Source organism: Schistocerca cancellata, chromosome 2, assembly GCF_023864275.1.
Source record: "Schistocerca cancellata isolate TAMUIC-IGC-003103 chromosome 2, iqSchCanc2.1, whole genome shotgun sequence".
Lineage (NCBI taxonomy): Eukaryota > Metazoa > Arthropoda > Insecta > Orthoptera > Acrididae > Schistocerca > Schistocerca cancellata.
In genome coordinates this window covers 98,907,131-98,924,184 of record NC_064627.1, presented here as the reverse complement: position 1 = coordinate 98,924,184, position 17,054 = coordinate 98,907,131, and the positions used below count along the sequence as shown (strand labels likewise).

The following is a 17,054-nucleotide window of genomic DNA, read 5'->3' as shown; positions in this document are numbered from 1 at the left end:
ATTCTGTACCAACAGTTTCTTTAAAGTTTAACATATAAAAGTAATTTTGCAGAAGGAAAATAAACAAATAAACCCACTGAAGGTAGCACGAAAAGTTATATTATTCTTGAAGAATCAAGTTTGCCAAGATCGCTAACAATTCTTTTTATTATTATGACCGGCTTCGGCAGATCAACGTTGTCATCATCGGATCTTGTAACATTATTAAGTATACATGCTTGTTACAACACTGAAATAGTTGCGTTAAACTGTAATAAAAAGTGGCAGGGAACATCAGCATATCACAAATAAAATAACACACAAGTAAAACATATAACATATTGTGCTGATATCCCATCACAAAATGTTGCATGTTATATTTGTGTGTTATTTTATTTGTGACATACTGACTTTACCTACCACTTTTTATTACTATTTGAGCCAACATCACTATGTGATTTTCAGTGTTGTAAGAAGCGATTCCAACTAACAATGTTACAAGATCCGATGATAACAGTGTAGATTTGTCGAAAACTGGTAACGATCTTGGCAAACTTGATTCTTCAAGAATAATATAACTTTCAGATCGCCCCCAACTACTGACGCAATGTCAGACACATATAGCACAAAAAGTCCTGAAATATGTCTGGGTGAAAACAAAACTACAAGGGTATTAGGCGGAATTCCTGTACGATAACTGGATGACTATGAAACTTCTACACAACGTTACCAAGATGTCGAACTAGCTGTTGCATGTGTAACTGATATAATACTGCCTCAAGATCTTTTTAAAACATTTAGTAAAACCGAAAATGCGTAGTTTTTACCCACCTGCCCTTTAGACTTTGAGTAGCATCTTCAATTTGCTTTTCGGAGGATGATTCAACAGTTCAGTTTTCAAATACCTTTCATAATTCGAATCAGCAAGATGTATTAAGCAAGAACAACCATTAGCTTCGGAAAACAAAACGGCACATTTAAAAGATTTTATCCATACTTATTTCGTGTTATTGTTCTTAGGAAACAAATAAAACTTACTTCCTAATTCTTTTCATTGTCTGCAGTGGCTATTACAACTCGTGATCATACAACAAACCATTATTTTTCACTGAAAACATTTTAAAAAAGGCCCTCAGAATCCCTCAATAGACTGATAACTGTTCCTTGTCTGTGCACTTAATCGTCAATCATTTGTAAGAATTGATACACACATAAGCTAGTTGTATTCAGTCAAAAACTCAACGACCATACAATACGTTACGGAAGAGGCGCACAACTGAGCGGTGAGACGGTCAGGTGTGACGTCAGCAGTGCAGCTTGAAACTGCACACACACCATGTGATCCCTATCACGTATTCTAGCAGCCATGATGTTAAAGGTGCATCAGCAAATCTGTCTCTCCACTTAAAAGTAGTGTTGTCCATTCTCAACAGATGACAGAGTAGTGTCTGTTTACGTTAAAAATCCTGTATGAGGAAAGTATGGTCATCCTTTCCATTCTGCTTACCGATACCCGCAGTTCGTGATCGGCCTACGTCGAACCATGTGACACTTCCGATCAAATCCAGTTCGCTTGTAACATTTGTGTCATACGACTTGTCGTGTTGTGTATTTTTTGAAGTTTCGACTGCGATATTGCCACAGTGCTGAACTTCTGGAGGCCAGAAGGAAGTGAAGTTTTACAGGATTCCTGCTGGAGGGAGAGATGTAGACTCAAGAAAAGATAACATATAACTAAATTCGTAATTAATGTTAAATTCTTGAAGATTGCTGCTGCAAGTTTTTTTCTCCCATTAATTTTGCTACATTTAGTATATCGCTACTGCAAACAAATAAATAAAAGTAGATAAGAAAACCTAGGCTCACCAAAAGTCCCGGTTTACACATAAATGCCCCAGTGCCCCAAGAAAATCTGTCGGGACTCATAATTGTCCCCGTTTTTAATCAAGAAACCGAGTGCTTTCAGTAATATTTCTCATTTAATTAAATACTTATGAAAAATACGTTTCCTAGAACGTTGTAGAAATATATATATATATATATATATATATATATATATATATATATATATATATATATATATATTTACAATGCTCCCTATAGGCCTATCTCATTTGGTTTAACTGACTTCATGTCTAACGAAAGAGTAAGAGATATGCTGAAAAGAAATGCAGGTGCTGGTCGGTATGCCCGAGCGGTTCCAGGCGATTCAGTCTGGCCGGCCTGAGTGGCCGAGCGGTTAAAGGCGCTACAGTCTGAAACCGCACGACCGCTACGGTCGCAGGTTCGAATCCTGCCTCGGGCATGGATGTGTGTGATGTCCTTAGGTTAGTTAGGTTTAAGTAGTTCTATGTTCTAGGGGACTTATGACCACAGCAGTTGAGTCCCATAGTGCTCAGAGCCATTTGAACCATTTTTGATTCAGTCTGGAACCGCGCGATCGCTACGGTCGCAGGTTCGAATCCTGCCTCGGGCATGGATGTGTGTGATGTCCTTAGATTAGTTAGGTTTAAGTAGGTCTAAGTTCTAGGGGACTGATGACCCCAGATGTTAAGTCCCATAGTGCTCAGAGCCATTTGAACCATTTGATCCCAAGAAATGCACGTATTACCTAAATCCGGCTCTAACCTGCCGACCTTGTACTTTATGGCCCACGAGATAAACAAAATCAAAACTAAAAACAAATAGGATATAAAGGAACATCACTTAAATCATTTCTCTCAACGGGACTGCAACCATTAAACTTTAGTATCGAACTTATAATTTGGGTATGGTAACTGATTAGTAATATTACACAGTTTTTAGGATGAATTAATTGTACCCGTGTATGTAGTAAGTGACTAAACATTGCATAAATATATCGAGACTATCACAATAAAAATATATACCTGTCCTTTTATTTCTGAAGAAAATAATTTTATTTATTTATAAAGTACTTAAATGTTCCTTTCTGTTTCACAAAATGACGATGCATATTTGCTACGGTTTTTTCAGATGTTGCATCGTCATAGGCCTATTATCGATTTAAAAATATCACGATGTTGTTGTTGTTGTCTTCAGTCCTGAGATTGGTTTGATGCAGCTCTCCATGCTACTCTACCCTGTGCAACCTTCTTCGTCTCCCAGTACCTACTGCAACCTACATCCTTCTGAATCTGGTTAGTGTATTCATCTCTTGATTTCCCTCTACGATTTTTACCCTCCACGCTGCCCTCCAATGCTAAATATCTGATCCCTTGTTGCCTCAGAACATGTCCTACCAACCGGTCCCTTCTTCTTGTCAAGTTGTGCCACAAACTCCTCTTCTCCCCAATTCAATTCAATACCTCCTCATTAGTTATGTGATCTACCCATCTAATCTTCAGCATTCTTCTGTAGCACCACATTTCGAAACCTTCTATTCTCTCCGTGTCCAAACTATTTATAGTCCATGTTTCACTTCCATACTTGGCTACACTACATACAAATACTTTCAGAAACGGCTTCCTGACACTTAAATCTATACTCGATGTTAACAAATTCCTCTTCTTGAGAAACGCTTTCCTTGCCATTGCCAGTCTACATTTTATGTCCTCCCTACTTCAACCATCATCAGTTATTTTGCTCCCCAAATAGCAAACCTCCTTTACTACTTTAAGTGTCTCATTTCCCAATCTAATTCCCTCAGCAACACCCGACTTAATTCGACTACATTCCATTATCCTAGTTTTGCTTTTGTTGATGTTCATCTTATATCCTCCTTTAAAGACACTGTCCATTCCGTTAAACTGCTCTTCCAAGTCCTTTGCTGTCTCTGATAGAATTACAATGTCATCGGCGAACCTCAACGTTTTTATTTCTTCTCCATGGACTTTAATACCTACTCCGAATTTTTCTTTTGTTTCCTTTACTGCTTGCTCAATATATAGATTGAATAACATCGGGGATAGGCTACAGCCCTGTCACACTCCCTTCCCAATCGCTGCTTTCCTTTCATGTCCCTCGACTCTTATAACTGTCATCTGGTTTCTGTACAAATTGTAAATAGCCTTTCGCTCCCTGTATTTTACCCTGCCACCTTTAGAATTTGAAAGAGAGTATTCCAGTCAACATTGTCAAAAGCTTCCTCTAAGTCTACAAATGCTAGAAATATAGGTTTGCCTTTCCTTAATCTACTTTCTAAGATAAGTCGTAGCGTCAGTATTGCTTCACGTGTTCCAACATTTCTACGGAATCCAAACTGATCTTCGCTGAGGGCGGCTTCTACCAGTTTTTCCATTCGTCTGTAAAGAACTCGCTTTAGTATATTGCAGCTGTGACTTATTAAACTGATGGTTCGGTAATTTTCACATCTGTCAACACGTGCTTACTTTGGGATTGAAATTATTATGTTCTTCTTGAAGTCTGAGGGTATTTCGCGTGTCTCATACATCTTGCTCACCAGATGGTAGAGTTTTGTCAGGACTGGCTCTTCCAAGGCCGTCAGTAGTTCCAATGGAATGTTGTCTACTCCCGCGGCCTTCTTTCGACACAGGTCTTTCAGTGCTCTGACTAACTCTTCACGCAGTATCGTATCTCCCATTTCATCTTCATCTACATCCTCTTCCATTTCCATAACATTATCCTCAAGTACATCGCCCTTGTATAGACCCTCTATATACTCCTTCCACCTTTCTGCTTTCCCTTCTTTGCTTAGAACTGTGTTTCCATCTGAGCTCTTGATATTCATACAAGTGGCTCTCTTTTCTCCAAAGGTCGCTTTAATTTTCCTGTAGGCAGTATCTATCTTACCCCTAGTGAGATAAGCCACTACATCCTTACATTTGTCCTCTAGCCATCCCTGCCATTTTGCACTTCCTGTCTATCTCATTTTTGAGACGTTTGTATTCCTTTTTGCCTTCTTCATTTACTGCCTTTTTGTATTTCTCCTTTCATCAATTAAATTCAATATTTCTTCTGTCACTCAAGGATTTTTACCAGCCCTCGTCGTTTTACCTACTTGATCCCCTGCTGCCTTCACTATTTCATCCTCAAAGCTACCCTTTCTTCTTCTACTGTATTTCTTTCCCCCATTCCCGTCAGTTGTTCCTTTATGCTCTCCCTGAAACTCTGTACAACCTCTGGTTTAGTCAGTTTATCCAGGTCTCATCTCCTTAAATTCCCACCTTTTCGCAGTTTCTTCAGTTTTAATCTACAATTCATAACCAATAGATTGTGGTCAAAGTCCACATCTGCCCTTGGAAATGTCTTACAATTTAAAACCTGGTTCCTAAATCTCTGTCTTACCACTATATAATCTATCTGATACCTTCTAGTATCTCCAAGATTCTTCCATGTATACAACCCTCTTTTATGATTCTTGAACCAAGTGTTAGCTATGATTAAGTTATGCTCTGTGCAAAATTCTACCAGACAGCTTCCTCTTTCATTTCTCTCCCCCAATCCATATTAACCTACTATGTTTCCTTCTCTGCCTTTTCCTACTCTCGAATTCCAGTCATCCATGACTATTAAATTTTCGTCTCCCTTCACTATCTGAATAATTTCTTTTATCTCATTATACATTTCATCAATTTCTTCATCATCTGCAGAGCTAGTTGGCATATAAACTTGTACTAGTGTAGTAGGTGTGGGCTTTGTGTCTATCTTGGCCACAATAATGCGTTTACTATGCTGTTGGTAGTAGCTGACCCGCACTCCTATTTTTTATTCATTATTAAACCTACTCCTGCACTACCCCTATTTGATTTTGTATTTGTAACCCTGTATTCACCTGATCAAAAGTCTTGTTCCTCCTGTCCCCGAACTTCACTAATTCCTACTATATCTAACTTCAACCTATCCATTTTCATTTTTAAATTTTCTAACCTACCTGCCCGTTTAAGGGATCTGACATTCCACGCTCCGATCCGTAGAACGCCAGTTTTCTTTCTCCTGATAACGACGTCCAACTGAGTAGTCCCCGCCCGGAGATCCGAATAGGGGACTATTTTACCTCCGGAATATTTTACTCAAGAGGACGCCATCATCATTTAACCATACAGTAAAGCTGCATACCCTCGGGAAAAATTACGGCTGTAGTTTCCCCTTGCTTCCAGCCATTCGCAGTGCCAGCACAGCAAGGCCGATTTGGTTAGTGTTGCAAGGCCAGATCAGTCAATCATCTAGACTGTTGCCCCTGCAACTACTGAAAAGGCTGCTGCCCCTCTTCAGGAACCACACGTTTGTCTGGCCTCTCAACAGATACCCCTCCGTTATGGTTGCACCTACGGTACGGCCATCTGTATCGCTGAGGCACGCAAGCCTCCCCACCAACGGCAAGGTCCATGGTACGTGGGATTAGGGATGACTGACAGCAAAGATAAACGTAAGTGTAGTGATGAAGTTTGGTATGAAGTATAAACAAAACTGTCCCGTTTTTCTCTCTTTGCAACCTGGTTAGCCTAAGAAAAGCATAAAAGGCATGCAAGTGTAATTGAAACAATGCAAGAAACTTTTTAACCCTTGGTATACTTACAGCTCTTTCTGTAACGCACGAAGCAGTTTCAAACTACTTTAATTTATAGTACATTGTCTGCATCAAGTATTATTCCTTGTTATACACTAAACTTGAAGACAGCTAAACGTTATATTGTCCAGGCAGATGCATTTCTTTTTAACAGTGCCTATTTTAAAACACCGTAAAATGTAAAAATCATTTCTGGTAAACAGCACTGATCTTTTGCAGAATAATTACTGTTTTTATGTCAATTCATGGTTCAACAGTTTATGATGAAAAGCAGTTGTGCCTTAGACCGTTGAGGCAATGAACAGTTGTATCATCACGCTTTAATACGCAATATCTACACTTCTGTCACTCCTTTCACTCCTACCTTCGTACTTAACGTGTTAGATACCGACAGTTTTATTTTCAGAAACTAAATATTTATGTAAGCGTATTCTCACCCCATCTTACGCAGTATCTGAAAATCCACGTAGCGCGTCAGTTCTTGCAATTTTAATCTCAAGCACTGTCGCTGGAGCTTGTCATTTATACCAACATGGACACGAGGCGATCGCGTGTGCTGGGACCCACTTGAGCAATTAAACAGTGTCGTTCTTTAAAGTAAATCGCGTTATGCGGAAACTAGTAACGTTTTAACTCATTTGTTATTGCAATGTGGTTTGAATATCCTGAAGAATCGGTCGAAAACACTTTTACAGGTGTCTATTGCACTCGCTAACGAATGGAAAACGTTGCTTGCTCACAGGGTTTGCGTACACGCGAGTATCAAAATATTTGTGACTGTACCAGTACAAAACTTCAGTAACGTTAGTAATTCTGAACTTACTCATAAACAATGAAGAATCAAGAATTAATTCTGATCACAAACGTGTGATTAACATTTATGAAACGTAAATTGAAACAGATTATTTTCGTTCTTGGTCTACTATATTTATTGTTACTTACCGGTTCTTGTACACATCGTACATTGCCCGTCTTCCCCTATAGCTTACATCTATGTTCCTCGGAATTTCGAACATCTTACACCATTTTACACTATCCATCGCTTTTTCTAGGTCGACAAATCCTATTACAGTGTCTAGATTATTCTTAACTCGCGCGTCAGTTATTAAAAGCAACATCAGAACCGCCTCTCTGATGTCTTTATCTTAGAGCCAAATGGTCGTGATTTAATAAATCGTCAGTTTTTTCCCTATTTCTGTACATTATATTTGTCAGCAACTTGGACGTATGAGCTAGTATTCTAATTGCGCGATAGTTCTCGCTCTTCGAGATTGTGTGGGTCAAATTTTTTCGGAAGTCTGATGGTATGTCTCCAGACTCATAGGTGTCAACAAACCAATTTGAATACTCGAAAATGGTTGAAATGGCTCTAAGCACTATGGCACTTAACATCTGAGGTCATCAGTCTCCTAGACTTAGAACTACTTACAGTTAACTAACCTAAGAACGTCACACACATCCATGCCCGAGGCAGGATTCAAACCTGCTACCATAGCAGCAGCTCAGTTCCGGACTGAAGCGCCTAGAACCGCTCTTCCACAGCGGCCGGCCGAATACTCGCTTCGTTGCCATTTCGCTCAATGCCTTTAGAAATTCCGAAGGATTGTGGTTTATGCTTCCCCCTTATTAAATCGCAAGTCATCCAGACCTCTGTTTAACTCCTTAACAGTGGATCCTCTAGGCCTTCAATATCAGCTCCCATTTCTTCTTCTATTGCGTCATCAGATAAGTCCTCCGTGTCGTAAAGGCTTGCAATGTACCACCCGTCTGCTTTATTAGAGGATTTCTCTAAGCACTTCCGACGTTACCTGACTGACACCATTGCAGGACGTTCGATTGGAAGAGGAGCAGGAGAAGATGAACTTCATCACCGGTGGCCTCCCAGATCTTCAGGCCTCTCACCTTGTCAGTTTTATCTATGGGGTTACGTAAAAAACAGCATGTTATCCGCCCTATGTCTGACACTCTTGAAAGTTTGTGGCATCGAATTGTTGAAGCTGTGAATTCGATAACGACAGACCATTTGCTTCGTGGTGGCAGGAAATGAGCCACCGTTTTGATATTTGTCGTGTTATACATGGCACTCAAATTGAGTGCATCAAAATTTGAACTTTTCTCTTTCCAGGAACGTTAGAATTGTATTTCTATCTTTTGTAGTTTGCGAGCAATAAATATTTGAAATCTATTCCTTCTTTTTGAATATCCCTGTAATGTAATAATGTCCTTATTGCCACAACTTCACATTTATCACACAAGAGAGCTATCATTCATCACACCTAGTGGAAATTTTGTCCAGATGTTTCTGCAATCCTTTATGGTCATCCAACGACATTCCTGTACACAATAGCACCGTCAGCAAACATTCTTGTAGTGCTGCTAATGACAATAATGTCGTATGGCTCGACGGTTTATAAAATAAATAAGTAAATAAAATATCTGGAACGTGGACGTTTAATTTTTGGTATCAGACGCTTGACAATGGCTTTTTCGTAAGTGCAATGTTATTCGTAGTTGACCGTGAAGTAAGACTCAAATAATCGGACTTAGTATTTAAATCATTTCCAAAGACTGCTGCGGTAGGTGCGGACTCAAAATCTAAATCTCGATATTAGAATAATTTGCCAGCCATGTCAATACGTCGTACAGAGGTGACTGTCTACTAAACATAAAAAAGTTTACACAGTTAGTTAAATCAGATATATTCAACGAATAAGCCTACAGTTAAATAATTCAACTTACTTTCATAAATATAAATTCTTTAATGAGTCGAGTGCCTAGTAAGATTGCAACTCGCAGTGTTTTTATATAACATCAAAAATGGCGGTGTGACAGTTAATAAAATATACGTGCTTCCAACCTCAGCTATTCTACAAGACCTCCTCCTTCTTAATGAAACATAAGAGTGTCATAATTGTATTTTGTTTTATCAGCGGCATAGCGCTGCAGTTCTGTGCCATAGGCTTTATGTATTTGTCAGAGATTAATTATTTAATTAAGATTTCGCGTTTCCGAGGAAACTCACGCACGGCATGCAAATGTGCCTTTATATTGCCCCCTGAATTGCGAGGCGAAAGGACACACCTGCAGGCGAGCAATTCACCTAAAGGCACAAGAAAATCTAAGTTATCCACAACTATTTACATGACATACATTATACAGTATATTATATACAAAATTTGAATGACGCACGTGCGCCGTAAAAGTTCTTATGTTGGTAAAATAGAGTGCGCGCATGCGCAGAAGCGTCTATGTGACTCCAGCACTGCCGTTATATCGTAAATTTACGAGTACATCACGCGACACAGTATTACGGTTCATATTGTTCGTGTGCGCGCGCGTTTCTTAGTCGTTGAACAAAGAAAATATTCCACCAAGATTACATATGAAGAGTACATTCTATTACAGGTAACTTAATTTTTAAAAGTACAATATTTGTTATAATACAATACAACTTTAGATTGTTGAATGTTCTTAGTTACATAGTATTGCATTGAAATGCTTCAAAGAAAAATGTCTTTTTGTTTCAGGTGTGTTGACCTATACACATCGTGTCGTTATTACAGTTTATATTCATCTGCTGCACAGTAATGTTTCAGAGGTTAGTGTCGGCGTGGTAAAGTTTTTTTGATCACAGTAACATCGCTGTATAACAACGTAATTGACACATAAGCATGTCCATTTCCTATTTCCATTATAGTCGTTGTGATGCAGTTCGTCGTGACAAAAAGCATTGTTTATTACAGATCGGACGTGACCCGTCGAGTAATTGGTCCATATGCAGTTCGTTTTCGATATTCCATGGAAGCTTGGTTGCAGAACCTCGGACGGCACATAGCTGGCGTCGATCCTTGGACAGTCCAGGCAGGTGTGTCCGTCACATTTCGAGAACATTCCATTCCCTGAAGTTCCAACCAAAATTCTTCCACTCGTCGTGTTGTTTTCTGGACAGGCACGTTGTGACCATTTAATCCAGTTAACATCTTGAAGTTAGATACTGTAGTAATGTCACTAGACGATGCACCAATTATGCACTTCACAATTTCAGTTTTTTGCTAAATATAGCTCACCTAAATTTTCGTAGTTACTTATCAAAGAAATCGTTCATCGCGTTTACAAAGGTACGATGCATGTGAATATCATTAACAGTTTCTTTCACATAAGTTTCTGCATAGTTGCAGACTTAGTAATGTACGTTAGTGTCGGTGAACAATAGTTCACTATGCAATTTTTTTAAAAAGTTTTTCACATTTTGGCACTCGTTACCGTTAAAATTTTCACATAGTAACAGTTACATTATACATCATTTTTTAGAAAACATAAGTAATCATACATATACACGTCACATATTTTCTTAGCATAAACATAATACAGTTACACATAAACATGCTTACATCATCATTACATACCTATAAATTATTACATTATGTCACATTTGATTACATGAATTGCAGATATTTACATTCTCTTTAAAAGTTTCGCTGGGTTTTTATCGATTTTTTTTTGTGATGTCATCTGAATTTAAGGTAGGTTAGACACAACATTCAGTACATCAGTAGGCAAGACCAGGCGTTTTCACTACATAATAAATATTCAAAATAATAAGAGATGGAAAACTGTTAGATTACTCGTGTTTTGTGCGTGTGTGTATAGTGTCTGTGTGGCCTTGGCTACTGGTAGATGCTTTTCTTGCTGAGAGATGTGCGTCTAATCTATTTCTCGCAGTAAAAGATCCCTTCACAGATGACGTCTGTCGGTTCGTCAGATGTCATACCAAGTCAGTAGTACCTACAGTCACACATGTTCCGTGAAAAGTTAATATATCATTCACTGCTACGTAATCATAAATTCAGTCTTCTTGGTAGTGCCGCGGCGTTGAAAGAAAAGTTCTTCTGTCTTCAACTGCGTCACTGGTACAGCTGAAATGGATATTTCTATACTATTTATTATCTATGTTGTAGCAAACAGAGTTTTGCGAGTTGCTTAGCAATGTTTTCATGGATATGACTTCGACATTATTTAGCATGAAATGCTCTAAGATCTCGGTGTGCGTATAGCCCAATAATTTTGTTAGTTCTAGGATGTCGTAACAGATACGCACCAGGATGCGGTATGTTAACAATAATATAAGGTCCTTCATATAGCAGACGCCACTTAGCATTGCGTCGTTTGAGTGCTACAGATTTATGATGAGTACGAAGTAGTACAAGCATTCCTGCCTTGAATTTTTGTTTTCTTTTTATTATGTTTGCGTGATGTTTGTTTCGTATCTGTGCGTGATGTGTCAGTGTAGTCAATACTTCTTTTATTTTCCGTTCAGGTGTGATTTCCTTGTCTGACAACTTAGGTAATGATTCTATCCTTTGATCGTTCTGTTTGCAATTGAACCTTATTTCGTTAGTTGTGTAATTTGTATTGTAAATATTTAGTAACTTAAATACGTCTTCGAAAAGACTTAGGTAGGATACCCAATTAGTATGTTTTGATGAAATATAAGTCCTCATGAATCGGTTTAGTTCTCGGAAAAGTCTCTCAGTCTTGTTACATTGTGGACTAAACCTTGAAATAAATATACTTTTAATGTTATTGTCCCTCAAGAAATTTCTCCATTTGTACCCAGAGTAGTATGCTGCATTATCTGACGGAATTGCTTTAGGTTTTCCCACGTGCGTCAGGTAATCACTTGAGAATCTTCGTATTATACCATTTGCAGTGATGGATTTTAAAGCATAAAGTTTTACATGTTTAGAAAATATATCGTAAAAAGCTAAGATATATTTGACGCCTCCAGAGCTTGCTGGATGCGGTCCACTGATGTCAGTACACAGAATTTCCAGGGGTTTACTCGGTATAATAGAATGTAAATCTGTTTTTGTGGATAAATTCTGAGGTTTTGATTTTTGACATATGACACATGTTTTCAGTTCCCTGTAAATTTTTCTTCTCATATTGCTAAAATAACAGTATGTGCTGAGCTTTGCCAAACACTTTTTCGTCCCATAATGACCCCAAACTAAGCGTGTGTGCCAAATCAAATTACGTTCAGACGCTTTGGGAATGCATACACACCACTTAGTAGCATTTGGATGTCGGTGATAAAATAACACATCATTGTGTAACTTGTAATACTTAGTCAAAGGATGACTGTGTTTTTCTACCAGTAATGTTACCTTATACCAGTGAGGATCAGATTTTTGTAATTTAGCCATGTTTCTGCACATATCAATATAATATTGGTGATACTGCTTGTCTTGCATTAAGAGAATCCTGTAGTCATTTATATTTTCTAAGTCACTGTTGGTTTCATTCATACCTTGTGGAAGTCTAGACAAAGTGTCGGCAATGGTGTTGTCCTTACCTTTTATGTACTTAATTTCAAAAGAGTTGTTCTGAAGAGTGACTGCCCATCGTGATAATCTAGGATGTACAAGTTTACAAGTTAACAAAAATATCAGGGCCTGGTGATCGGTATAAATTACTGTATGTTTGCCAAATAAATAATAATTGAATTTCTTGAATGCCCAGACTACGGAAAGTGTTTCTAACTCAGTAGTGGAGTATGTACGCTCACATTCAGTTAGAGTTCGACTTGCAAACCCAATAATTCTTAACTGTTCCTCTTCTTTATTCTTTACAACTTGAAACAAGCAACAGCCCAAGCCAGAACGTGAAGCGTCACAAGTCATATAAAAATCTAAATTGAAATCTGGATGGCTCAATATGTTTGCATTCACTAAAGCATGTTTAATTGTATGAAAGTCATTCTGGCACTGTTCCGACCAGATCCAAACTTGATTCTTTCTGAGTAGATTTAACAGATGTTTACTGTTCAAAAGTGGTTGTGGTAAAAAACGTCTGAGAAATGAACATAGCCCAAGGAATGATTTTAACTGCTTTTTTGTTTGAGGGCTAGGAAAGTTCCTGATAGCATCTAATTTACTGGGATCAGGACGTATGCCCTGTGAATTAATGACATGTCCTAAATATTTATCTCACTGTAACCAAATTTTGATTTTCTAAGATTGGCTGAGACTCCAGCTTGTGCAAATTTTTCTAAAATTCTTTGAAGTTTGTCAACGTGTTCATTCCAAGACTGTGTAGCTATCAGTATATCGTCTACATAGTGTGTGACTGTCTCAACTAAATGATCGCCAAGCACGGTATCCAGGGCTGTAATGAATACCCCAGAACTGACATTCAATCCGAAGGGTAGAACACCAATCTGATAGGTTCGCCCCCCCCCCCCCCCGAACATAAATGCAGTATATTTCAGAGAATCAGGAGTGATACCTACTTGCCAAAATGAATTAGCGAGATCTATTGTGGAAAAATATTTTGCATCTAGAAATTTCTGTAACTGCTCTTCTAAATTTTCCGGTTTTGTGTGAACCGGTAAAATTATTTCATTAATTGCTTGTGCGTCTAACACTAGCCTAATGCTACAATTTGGTTTTTTGACAACAAGTTGAGGACTACAGTAAGGTCAGGTGGATGGTTCAATGACCTTCCAGTCTTAACATTTGTTTTAATTCTTGCCACACAGCAGGTCGTTGAGATAATGGTGCGTTATATGTATTGTGGTAGAAGATCTTGTGAGGCTTAACTTCAATCTTGTACACATACGTGTTGATAACACCTAATCATTTGGTAAAAACTTGTAAATATTTGGATAACACTTCCTGTAGTTTTATGCGTTCATGTACACTGAGAGCTGTAGCTTCATTTATCTTATGATCAAGTAATGTTTTCAAGTCCATTAGCTCTGTGTCAGATGAGTGTGTTTGCATGTCTTGAATGTCATTGTCAAGTACTAACTGAGCCTTGTACCCTGTACAGTGTTTGTCATGCTTTAGAGTTCTCCTGTCCAAATCAATAATAATTACACTGCCTTTATCATTTAAAATACATTTACCTTTGGAGAAGTCTATAATGCAGTCCTTCTCGCTCATAATATCTAATCCTAATATGCAATTTGTCACAAGGTTTTGTACAACCAGGAATGGCCATTGTACAGTTCCATTACCTATTTTAATGTTTACAAAAACTTGCTTCTTAACCCTACATGACAGCTATTCTACAAGGCCTCCTCCATCTTAATGAAACATAAGAGTGTCATAATTGTATTTTGTTTTATCAGCGGCATAGCGCTGCAGTTCTGTGCCATAGGCTTTATTTATTTGTCAGAGATTAATTATTGAATTAAGATTTCGCGTTTCCGAGGAAACTCACGCACGGCATGCAAATGTGCCTTTATAGGTTGATCCTCTGTCATGAATCATTTTTGTATAGTGAGAATACTAAGATTCGTATTTTGCTTTATGGCGCACACAAAGTGTCAGTTTTATTTCTATAGAACATTCGCCGCTCAGTTATATATACTGGGTTCTATTAGTCAAATATTCCTGGAGCCAGTCACATAATGACTTTTGTTTGTGTCATGGCGGCTGCAGTGTAACACATGTTAAGATCGGCTCGCGAAATTGCCGGCCGCGGTGGTCTCGCGGTTCTAGGCGCGCAGTCCGGAACCGCGCGGCCGCTACGGTCGCAGGTTCGAATCCTGCCTCGGGCATGGATGTGTGTGATGTCCTTAGGTTAGTTAGGTTTAAGTAGTTCTGAGTTCTAGGGGACTGATGACCACAGCTGTTAAGTCCCATGGTACTCAGAGCCATTTGAGAGGCTCGCGAAATTTAGTTGAATTCGAAGGTGTTCTCGCAGGTGGTGTTGTCTAGTACCAATGGAAATTGTGTAAACAACAGTGTTCTGTGCAGTAGTGCTATTTTTTTCTGTGCTCCGCCAATATCTTGGAGAAAATGGTAAACAGAAGAGTCAACAGCAGCGCGTCCAGCAGCGGGGAAGCAGCAGATGCGGCGGGTCTGCTCTTGGCGGAAGGTGCGGCCGCGGCTCCCGGTATAGCGGAGCTGGTCCGCTCTGAGGTAAACGCTGCGCCTCACGATAAAGACAATCTCGATCTGATAGCAGGCACTATATCAGATACAGTAACGGCAGCAGTATTGGCCAAAATGCGTGAAACTGTTGAGGCCAATACTGCCGAAATTACAACACTACAAAAGTCTGTGTCTGCATACGAGAAAAAGGCACGAGAGTTGGAAGTGAAACTATCTGCAGCAACAGACGAGCTAGAAGAGTACTAAAGGCGAAATAGTCTACGACTGTTTGAAGTAGCAGAAAAGAAGGAAGAAGACACAGACAACCTGCTTATACAGGTTGCACGTGAAAAATTAGGCGTTGAAGTGACTAAGGCAGACATTGACAGGAGCCATCGGGTCGGACGAAAACTGCCAGGTGCGACCAAACCTCGTCCAATAATAATTAAATTTGTCTCATACCGAAATAGGGCAGAGATCTTTACCAAGAAGAAGAAGTTAGCAAGGACAGGGCTTAGAATAAGGGAAGATCTGACACACGAACGGCTAAAGATTTTAAACAGTGCCATATCCCATTTCGGTCTTCAGAATGTGTGGACTCAGGATGGCAGAGTAATCATTAAGACAGCAGCTGGAAAGAAGACAGTCACAAACATGACAAAACTGAATAGTATTATGTGACGCTACTCGAGCCAAAAGTGCAAACTTAACACCATTTTCAAATTGTAACAGCCCTATACTCAGATATAGTCTTGTAATTGTATTAACTTTTTAATTGTACCCATATTTGTACCTTCAACTAATTGTTTTTGTAACTGTATTAACTTTTTACTATTTTTTTGTATCTGCAGCTAGAACCATTACTTAATTTTAGTTACTGCTAATACTTTTTTCATTTTCTCAGTTTATTCTCTTCCATTCTGTAATAGTTCTATTGCAATTATTAGTCTCTCCTTTAGTTCATTAATCACCCATCTCTTCGGTTTAAGTTGTTCATAACAAAGATCACTATCAGTATCACTTTAGCAAATTTCAATTTAATTCTAGCTTCCTACAATAATCTATTAATTATTAGGCTTACTTCTCTCTGCTGACAGCATCGGCCTCTTAAATCACTCCCCTTTCCCTTATTTCCACCCTAAGCTGTTTCAAATATGCTAATTACATTTCTCCTCTTGCGACATAGGATACACAGTGACACACAGCCGTCACTATTTTGGTCATATTCTCCTTGCACCGAATACCACTAATCCAATTCCATACTCCTGCAACCTCAGGAAATCTCTTCCAGTCGCCTTTCTTTCGGCACTCGCGGAGTCACAAACAGGGCGCGCAAAATCTCGGGCACCCCTGTGTTATGGCACTTGGCGGAAGCACCGGCCAGTGCCCGTCGCGGCAGGTAGTGCCTAACAAAGGGACAAACCAGTCTGCCACCCAACTCCAGACTGCTTAGCGGAACGCGTCAGAGCTTTTAGCAGCTCAATGCAACATCCAATCTTTACCTGCACATTACGAAGAACTTAGCCTCCTCTTCAACCAACTAAACTACCACGTAATCCTCTTATCCCAAACGTGGTTAAAACAACACATATCCTCTGCGTCTATTCATCTCCCAGGGTACACATTTCTTAGGGCAGACAGATCAAGAAAGCGAGGTGGCGGGGTCGGCGTGTATATACGAACAGATCTCAAAGCGAAACTCTTAT

General features: G+C 39.0%; 1 non-coding gene across 1 annotated transcript; it reads left to right on the top strand.

Annotated features, from left to right (window-relative positions):
- Window positions 1-2,200: 2,200 nt before the first annotated feature.
- Window positions 2,201-2,284, top strand: Trnaf-gaa (transfer RNA phenylalanine (anticodon GAA)). Its single transcript is given in 2 exon segments — window positions 2,201-2,240; window positions 2,250-2,284. It is a non-coding gene; the product is annotated as a tRNA-Phe (tRNA).
- The last annotated feature ends 14,770 nt before the right edge of the window (window positions 2,285-17,054 follow it).